General features: G+C 39.5%; 1 pseudogene; it reads left to right on the forward strand.

Moving 5' to 3' along the window:
- The first annotated feature begins 608 nt into the window (after positions 1-608).
- Positions 609-4,604, forward strand: LOC149530977 (acid phosphatase 1-like; annotated as a pseudogene).
- The last annotated feature ends 5,996 nt before the right edge of the window (positions 4,605-10,600 follow it).

Consider the following 10,600-nt stretch of genomic DNA (forward strand, 5'->3'; position numbering starts at 1 on the left):
TTTAGATTTAGATGAAATTCTAGTGGTGGCTAGAGACGTCCAAATAAAACAAAATTATAAATTTTTTATGCAACTGCTTCTTTCTTCCTAGTCAGTGAATTTGACTAATAGATCACATCTATTTTTGACTAAATTGTGGCCGACATAACTAACCACACATGTGCTTTATTCTCTACATGCATTATTTTAACACAAGCACACATTAAAACACCCAGATGAAGAGATAAAACTCACATTTTGACTAAGCACATTTGATTCTCCTCAATATCCCTGGCCCTAATAGGTACAATTACAAAAGCTCCCCATGTCACACCAAAACATTGAGTTTTTAGTTATTTTATATAACAATTGTCAATAAAAATTACATTTCTTTTGTTTCAAAACAAATCTCTAGGCGGAAAAATAATTTAAAAAAATTAAAGCTAGGTATGACCCACCTGGAGATTATCAAGATCACAGAAAATAGCACGTGTATAGAATGTGAGATATTTTACTTTTCATTCAAATAATGCAATAAAAACATTTAAAAATATATTTTATCAGGTTTCCCTTTATATAAGACCAAATGCAAAAGACCTAAGATGAAGAAATTTTCGCATTGAGTTACAATGGTTAAACACAGTTTTCTCCTTGTCATTCTCCTTTTCTTTCTAGTTGAGTTGGGAAAAGACGACTGTACTGCGCTTAGACATTCAGTGAATGGGCGTTCTGCTTGGAGAACCAGCGTTGAGACTAACAATGCAAGGGGTTGGGAAGTGGTTCCTAGCCACTGCATTTCTAATGTTGGGAAATACATGGAGAGAGGACAATACTCTCTTGATTTCGAAGTAGCCATTGAACAAATCCTCGCTTACATTAGGGCCCGTTTGGTTGCGAACATAGGAATGGAGAATATGCATGTAATATTATGAATATGAATGGCTATTCCACTAATAGGTATTTTTTGGAATGGGTATAAGCTCATTTTAGAGGCAAAATGAGAATACATATTCCTATTCCCTATTCCAAGTGATGAACCAAATAGGAAATGGAAAACATATTCCAGCTTTTCTATTCCTATTCCAGCAACCAAACTAACGATCTCGAGTTGCATGGTGATGCAGGGGCATCACAAGATTCGAGACTTTTCAGATATTTGAGATCATACATGCATTATAAGTGTTTATTTTCATAAGACGAATGTAATCAATCGAGTAAGAGTGTTTATTATGGTTGAGATAGATGAAAGTATTTTGATTTAATATATGTTTGGTATTATCATGAAGTTGATACTATTCTAGTGTCTTTTATAGTTTTGAAACTTACTCTAATCAGTATTGTAAAACTGGTAGAGGAAGTAGATTAAGTTGGGAAAGGGAAGTTAAAAGTTATTTTTAAATTTAGTTGTTGGGCTGTCTTGTTTTGAAGATCTTTATATTCAAGAACCCGAGAGTAGTAGTGGGACAACAGAGAGTCCGAGCAGAATGGAGGGGAAAGATCAATGTAGTCAATGTAATACAAAGAATGAATAAATAACATTTTGTATCTACATTCAATTTTCTCTTTGACTATTTGGATTTAAGAATATTATGTATTATAATGGAAATCTCTATTATTTGCTGTTGGTTTTGAAGATCTATATTTGTGATTGGATTCATTAACCTTCCACTGTGCTCTCCGCATCAGATCGGTATCAGAGCATAGCAAAAGGTCTGGGAAGAAGATCTAGGATTTGGCAGGTTGAAGGTCCCTTGTTAATGCTTGGAGTTTAACTATCCTCTGAGAGTGATCCAAGGTGGCGGCTGGATATCTAACGAACCCTAGATTGGTTTGAGAAGATGGTTTTAACGAGGAGTGAAAGAGAAATAATTAAGGCATTAAAGGAGTACTTGTATGGTGATAAAAAGGAGAGAGAAGAAAGAGAAAGAAAGAAGAAGGAAGAAGAAGCAAGAAAAAAAGAAATAGAATGGATGAGACAAGAGGAGTTGAGAGGCCTAAGAAGGGTTTTGGAAGAACAAGAAGAAAAAAATTACAAGAATCTTAGAGAAGAGTTAGATAAGGGTATTGCAAAGTGGGAGAGGATAGCATTGCTTTTGGAGCAAGTAGTAGATGAAGATGAAGTTGTTGATGAAGACAAGGATCAAGAAGTGGTACACATTCTATTGGAAGGGCATGTACAAAAAATGAATGCTGGTGTAGAGAGTGAGAGTGAGAGTGAACAACAAGAGGTTGTTGTTGAACCTTGTGAGGAAAAGGTTCTTGCGGATGATGGAGAGTTGGTGATAGGTATGGTTGAAGAAATAAATTGCCCGGATGATGGAGATGTTGACAAAAATGATCAAGATGGAATGGACATAGTCCAAGGATTACAGGCTGAGGAGAAGACTATTAATGACAAGGATGAAGTATTTGTTGATCACTGTGATGCTCTAGAGATATATAAACAGAAAGAAGATCAGATTGTGTATCAAGTTGATTGGTATTTTTATGCAGGTGATATGCGGCTGGCAAATGTATTTGTTCCAGGATGCAATGAAGATACCATAAAGGATATTCATTATACAGGTTGGAATCAACATGTTATGGCGAGTGACATCAATTCGGTCATTCTTATGGTGACATTATTGCCTCCATGCAATTGGAAAACTCGGAAGAAAAACAGAGCAATTCAACGGGACTTGAATTTTTCTGTCCCTGGGAGTATGATGCAGGGGCATCACAAGATTCGAGACTTTTCAGATATTTGAGATCATACATGCATTATAAGTGTTTATTTTCATAAGATGAATGTAATCAGTCAAGTAAGAGTGTTTATTATGGTTGAGATAGATGACAGTATTTTGATTTAATATATGTTTGTTATTATCATGAAGTTGATACTATTCTAGTGTCTTTTATAGTTTTGAAACTTACTCTAATCAGTATTGTAAAACCGTTAGAGGAAGTAGATTAAGTTGGGAAAGGGAAGTTAAAAGTTAGTTTTAAATTTAGTTGTCGGACTGTCTTGTTTTGAAGATCTTTATATTCAAGAACCCGAGAGTAGTAGTGGGACAGCAGAGAGTCCGAACAGAATGGAGGGGAAAGATCAATGTAGTCAATGTAATACAAAGAATGAATAAATAATATTTTGTATCTACATTCGATTTTCTCTTTGACTGTTCGGATTTAAGAATATTATGTATTGTAATGGAAGCCTCTGTTATTTGCCGTTAGTTTTGAAGATCTATATTTGTGATTGGATTCATTAACCTTCCACTGTGCTCTCCGCATCACATGGCGATGGCAAAGATGCCTGGGTTTTTGACATTGACGAAACCACATTATACAATCTGCCTTACTGCAGAAACCACCAATATGGGTGAGAAAGTTGTTTGTTATTATTATTACCTCTTTTTGTATTCAGTTGGTTGCATGTTTATTTAGAGTAATGCAGTTTGCATGTTTATTTGGCAGGGGAGATACTTACAATTCAACGTCGTTCAACGCATGGGTAGCGGAAGGAACGGCCCTGTTTTGCCCTCGTCGTTGCAGTTGTACAACGCTTTGTTGAAAAAAGGCGTCAAAATATTTTTCCTCACTGGAAGAGACGAAGATTATCGTGAGGTCACAACGAAGAATCTTAAGAGAGCTGGTTACAAAAACTGGTCCGGCTTAATCCTCAGGTGTGTTGATCTCACTTATAACCGCTCTATTCTAAAGTCGATCTTCTATTTTGTTTTCATGTCCGTGATAAATCATGGAGTATAATATGAAATCGTGATGGAAAAATTAATATTCTTGGATTGTGGAAATCTGATAGATCTTATTAATTCATGTTTGATGAGTAGTAGTTCAAAAGAATCCAGTTCTTATGAAAGTGAATATAATATGAAATTTTGCTTCTGATTCTATTATGTGTGTTTGTAAGCATCAACATTTGGGATCACACTCTGATGCTAAAACACACACATAATCGAATCTAGAAGCAAAATTTCATATGACAAATAGATTGTGGAAATCTGATAATGCTAGTGAATATAATACTTAACATGATGAAAAAACTAGCACACAATCAATAAATGAAAAATTAGAACACATGTTCTTTTTGCTTTCTTGTATTGTGAAGATGGATCATGTAGTGTGATCCTGAAAGTTGAAAGTTGATGATAAAAAACTCTACACAATCAAATCCAAAAATGGATCTAGTAATTCCAAAAACATTAATACTATATAGAATGTGGAAATCTGATAGATCTCATCGACCTATGTTTTATCAGTAGTGATTCATAAGAATTCATTTCTTAAGAAAATAAATTGAATATGACTTTTGGGAAGATCACCCAATCTAATACTACTTCAGTTAGAGCACCTTTAACTACAAAAGTTTATTTAAGATATTTTCGACAGTACATCAAATTTCAAACTTTAAGATTTTTAATTTTTTAATGGCGGCATGTTTATATTGCAGGGGCGATAGTGATCAGGGAACGACAGCAATGGAATACAAATCGGAGAAGAGAGGGCAGCTTGTGAAGAAAGGTTTTCTCATCTGGGGAAATGTTGGAGATCAGTGGAGTGACTTGACTGGAACAAATGTGGCCTCTCGCACTTTTAAGATTCCAAATCCCATGTATTATATCAGCTAGAACTCATCATCAAATTAAATTTAGCTCTCTTGATTGAACTCAGTTGCAGAGAGATTTTAGGCGGTTTTGGTGGGTTTTAATTTTGAATTTGTATGTTTTGCCCGTGGAAAATTGGGAAAGATTCGTGTGTCAGTTGTCCATCAGTAATGTGGGACATTTCTTTATACAGTATAGTGTTTAATGGTGTGAAAGGGAGAAAATAAAACATGGAACTTTATTATGTTTAAGATATTTGTTTTGGAAAGAGAACCAGTCAATGGACAGAACGTGATAAGCACTTAAAAGTGTTTACAAATTTTCAATGACGTAGATTGTTTTAAATTTCTAACCGACAAAATTATTTTATGGAAAGGGCAATCGAATTTCTAGGATATAGAAAATTGGATGTTATCTTTCTTTCTTTCTTTTTTCTTCTCAATGTAGGAGATTCGGCACGCCTATCTAGTCCATTTCATATGGCACATCACCTTTGCATAAATAAATAAATTTAATTAATTATTAATTAACTCTATTTATGGTAAATTCTACTCGAACTCAAATTATGGTAAATTCTATTTGAAATGGTATGATGTATTAGAAAATATATAGAGTTAAAATAATAATAAAACAATCACTAATTTCAGGAAAAAACTATTAATTTTTTTTTTAAAATTTATTTATAATTTGAAATTTTTTTTGATGAATAGTCCTTTTCAATTAATAAAATTTACTAAGATTACAATTCACAAAAAAAGGGCCGGGGGATACATGATCACCCCGTGAATGAGTTCAGATGGCCGAAGCTAGAAAAAACAACATGGTCGCAGCCAGAAACTATTAACTATTCATCAAAAAAAACTTTTAAGCTGCCAAGGCAGTACCAGCAGAGGGAGGATCATCTTTATCAGGAAATTTCCATGCATCAGTGGGATTGTGGGGCGGATTGGGAATAGTCCAGCCATCAGCAGCATCAACAGGATTTGGGGTAGTCGCAGTGTCTGCATCCTTCTTGTCTGGCCGCGGAGGAGAAATTGCCAAGGCCAGCTGAGGAAACTTGCCAGAGTGCGCTCGTCTAGGGGGAGGAGTCAGGGACCGGCCAGAAGCCCACCTAGGGGGAGGAGCTGGGGACCAGCCAGAACCACCACGCAGTGGGTAAGTAGAGCGGCGCCTCCAATTGCCATGTCCACCATTGGGAGAGCGGTGGCGGGGACCCTGGGAACTTGGCGTGTGTGAATGGCGGCCAGAGGACTGGCGTCAGGAATGACGACCGCGAGACGAAGAGGCATCAGCCGAGGCATCCAGAGGCACTCTGGCAATGGTGCATTGAGCATTGCCCCAATGATTTAACAATTCTTGTAAGTGCACAACTTCCAGGGCAACTTGATTAGCTTGCACCTGTATCTGCATAATGACATTGTTACAAATGCATGCCTTAGTGTACATTGCAATGTTAACATCCAAAAAACTGTGAGTGAATAAAACTGCATTCCTATCTTTCCATAGAGAAAACAAAATTTCCATCCTGAAGGTATGCCAAATTTGGGAGAACTTTCGAGGAATTCTGGGGGAATCACCTAGCAAGATCATGTGCCATGAAAAAGGTTCGGGCCTAAAAGGCTTGAAAAAATCATGAATCCAGTGCCAATAATTTTGAGCATGCTTGCAAACCAAAAATATATGCAAAAAGGACTCAGGTTGACCACAGAAGGGTCATCTGGGATCAGGAACTCCAATGTGCTTGAGCCGAGGCCCCAAGGGAAGACCTTGGAAGGCAAGGCACCAAGCAAAGTGGGCAATCTTAGGTTCAGTAATGGCACTCCAAATGGCGTCGAAACGTTTTCTCCATTGAGAAAGCGAAGATTGCAAATGCCACCATTGATTAAGCGTGTCCACCATTGGAAGGTGGGGCGAAAGCCATCTGTACCCCATGTTGGGCTTATAATTGGTAAATGGAGTGGTAGGATACCACTTCCAATCATGCCACCAAGGACGAACAGACTGAATCCCCACTTTATGAACTAAGTGCACAGGGATGGAAGACAACAGAAGGTAAAAAGTCTGGCGATCGGAACTAACAAGGCAGTATTGAACTTGCATATCCTCCCATGACTTGAAATTCATGGTGACTCTTGAAAAAATATCCTTGGTAGTGCGGATGCCACGTTTAAAGAAACACAGAGCACTGGCACCTTGAGTCTTGGCAAGAGAGTACCCTGGATGGCAAACAGGGGAGACCACCAAATGTTCTATTGATTTAAGGATAGCCCATTGCGAAACTCATCACCAGCCCAACAAAGCCAAGGTTTAACAACTTCCTAGGCTTTCTAGATGCTCTTTATAACAAAAGAGCCCTGTATGACCACTAGTTCACGCATAGTGAGAAGGGTCTGAAAACCAATCCCCTTCCACGTTGGTCTGTTAATAGGGAAGCTGACAGAAATGCAATGCCTTACTAGAATCTTTCAGGTTTCATCTCTAGAAATAGCTCTGATAATCCATTTAGCACAGAGGGTAAGGCCCTGCTTCCGAGTGGAAAGCAAGCCGAGACCCACAGATTCCCTTGGGAGACAACATAAATCCCAAGCAATTCTGTGAAAACCATGATGGTCAGAACTAGAGGCCCAAAGAAAATCTTTGAGAAAACATTCTAGCTTGAGATAGGAAGCTTTGGAGGGAGTCCAACAGGAAGAATTGTACACATGGGTGGCAGTCAAAATCTGAGAACAAATCTGGAATTTACCAGCAAGAGAAAGCAACTTAGTGATCCAATAATCAAGCTTTTTGCTAATCTTTGCAAGCATAGCATTCCAAAGTTCCATAGGGGAAGCCTGGAAAGCAAAGGCAATGCCAAGAAAGTTGGAAGATTTCTCAATGAGTAACCCATTTCTATTGAAACTGGCTGAGCCAAGGTGGAGCTGGCAAGAAAGACTGGTAGTAACAGAGCGTAAGAAAAGAATCATCAACAAAATGACCATTGACTAACTGGGAGGAAGAATTAGGCAAGGAAATGCCACGGACCAGTCCTGAAGACACAGAGTGAGCAAGTAAATAACCAAAATCTTCAGCAGCAAGGACATAAAGCGCTGGAGCTAGCGGACAACCTTTCCTGATGGAGCAAAAAAGTCCAAAAGCTTCAGATTGCGAATTATTGATGGTGATGCAAGAATTAGGGTCACCAAAGAGCATCTCCACGGACTGAAGGGAATTGGGACCAAAACCCAGAGCCTGAAGCATAGCCAAAATGAAAGGCCATTCAATGCGATCATAGGCTTTAGCAAAATCTATCTTTAAAAAGATAGTCTACTGCTTGGACTTACGGGCCCATTCCATACCTTCCCAGATAGCAACGATGTTGTCAAGAATATATCTGGATTTAATGAAGCCAGTTTGTTTAGGCCACATAATTAAAGGTAGCATATGGCAGATTTTGAGAGAGTGCGCCTTGGCAATGATCTTATAAGACACATTCAGGAGGGTGATGGGCCTCCAGTTGCATATGTCCTCAGGATCGCCAGCTTTAGGTATGAATTTAATATTGCCTTTATTTATGATCGCTCCTAAGCTTTTAGAATGATATGCTTCAAGATAGACTTTGTGCAGATCAGGACCAATTTTCTCTCAAAGATGTTTGTAAAATTCATAGGGAAATCCATCACACCCAGGGGATTTGTCATCCGCCATGGAGTAAACTGCCTCTTTAAGCTCTCAGAGAGAAAGTAGTTGCTCACAGAAAGTGCGTTGCTCAACCGCGAGGCGGTTTGGAGTAACAACAATACACTTTCTGAGAGCCTCCTCCTGAGCAACCGAATTTCCCTATGAAGCAAAAAGTTCTCATAGTGAAGAATAAATGCTCGCAGGATGTCGGGCAAACTGAAAAGAACATCAATTCCCTGTTTTATCTTTTTAATCCCAACATTGGTATGATGGGCTCAGAGAGCTTGGAAGAACTCCTTCAAGTCTTTGTTGCCAACCTCCAACCAGTGGAGACGGGCTTTGATTTGGGCTCCTCGGGCAGCATAGTTATCAGCAATTTTCTTATCATGGCGAAGCTTGGCAAGCTAAATTTGTAACTTCACATCAAAGGAGTTGAAGGTGAGAGATTCAGAGGCTTTTTTGAGGGTAAGGATGTTGGCTTCATAAGACCGTTTTCTGAAGATTGCCAGCTGACGCCTGTAGATGCTCAAAAATCAAGCAGTTCTGGTAATGGTGTCATTCCACTATTGAATCCAACCTCGATGGGAATGCGGACATGGCTCCAAATTCCAGACACGTTGGATGTGGGAGATGGTGGAAGCATGCAACAACATAGACATGTTGAGGAAGAATTGAGACTTGGCCACCTTGGGGATAGCTGTTTGCCAAGAAATGCCAAAATAAATGGGATAGTGGTCTGACAACGTCACATCTGTTAGGGGAATGACAGGAAAATCACGATCTTCAGAAAAGGAGAAAAAAGATTGCGCCAAGATCATAGCACGATCAAGACATTTCAAAATGCGGTCAGGACTAGCTCGAAAATTGGACCAAGTGTGCTAGGCTACACTACCATGGTGGCAGTTTGTATTGGGATCAAAAAGGCCCAACTTATGTTGCACGTAAAACTAGGCTTCTCTTTCCCCAGCTGTCCAACGGAAAGGCAGAATGCCATCTTTGTCAGAGGCCACTTCAACCATATTGAAGTCCCCACACAAGACCCAAGTACCTGGCGGCAAGTTGTCAGCAAGCCAAACCCACATTTGTGCCCTTTCCATAGCATCATTGGAGGCATAAACATTAATGACTCCAAACGAATGATTGTTAATGGAAAGCAAAAGCCAAATAATATAGTGTGTGGGGTCAAAACCATGTGAGATAATAACATAATGAAGGCGAGGTGATAGGAGAGTGACTACACCACCTCGGCTAGCTTCATGTTGAGGAGAAAACATAATGCTATCCTGCCAAATGACGCAGCATGCAGCAGAAAGCATGAAACTAGAAATCTTAACTTCTTGCAAGCAAAAAAATCTAAATTCCCAAGTCTATGACGGGTATCTTGAACATAGAACTTTTTGGGGAGGGTTGTAAGACCTCAAACATTCCATGAGAGGAAGTTCATGAGAACTCTTCCATATCATCCTCATCCTCCAGAGAGGAGTAGCTATTTTGTAAAAAGGTAGAAACTAGGTGGAAGTTAGACAGGAAATCCTCTGGACTTACGGCCTTCCGTTTTACCCCTGATATCTCTGCATGTCCAGGATGACTGTGAGAACGCCTTGTTGCTGGTGGTACTATGGAAGAAACTGCAAGAGGAGTATGAGCCCCAGCCAAAGGCGAGCCCCTGGCGGCCGCCTTAATCCCCTGCAAACTAGCAAAGTTTGAAACCTGTGAAAGACTTGAAACAAGTGGAATGGAAGCCGCTAGCGTCTCCATTCTAGTAGGTGTTCATACTTCTGTGGAAGTAGGAGGAATCACGATAACCATCACATAGGATGGCTTAGGGGCCAAGGGATTCAAGGTAGGCTTGCCCTTGTGCCCAACAGTAACCCATTCTAGTTTTTTTCCTTCGGCCTGTTTGACAGGCGCCACTTTAGGCTGGGGTTTGACCCTAGGCATAGCCAAAGGGCAATCCCTGATCTTGTGTTCTGCAGACTGGCACCTATAACAGGTGTTAGGTAGGTTCAAGTACAGAACCTTCTGTGAGAAGGTTTGAGTTCCAATATGGATTTCCATAGAATCCTTGAGATCTTTGGAAAGATCAACTTCAATGCAAACATGCCACTGAGGGCGAGCATTAAAAAATTTCTTAGGCTCCTTGGTAACAACTTTGCCAAGGGCTTGGGCAATAGACTCAATGAAAGGCCAGCAGGGCAAGGGTAGACCTGGGAATTTGACCCATACAGGAACCCTAAGCTTTTTATCATCCGAGACAGTGAAGTCTCAGGACCATTTCTGAAAAACAAGCAGAGAGGAACACACAGACCGAGGGCCATTGGTAAAGACCACATCTGCTTGCGACGGCTTAGCAAAGAGAAATA

This window comes from Cupressus sempervirens, chromosome 11 (assembly GCF_028749045.1).
Source record: "Cupressus sempervirens isolate cs-2001-9-10 chromosome 11, ASM2874904v1, whole genome shotgun sequence".
Lineage (NCBI taxonomy): Eukaryota > Viridiplantae > Streptophyta > Pinopsida > Cupressales > Cupressaceae > Cupressus > Cupressus sempervirens.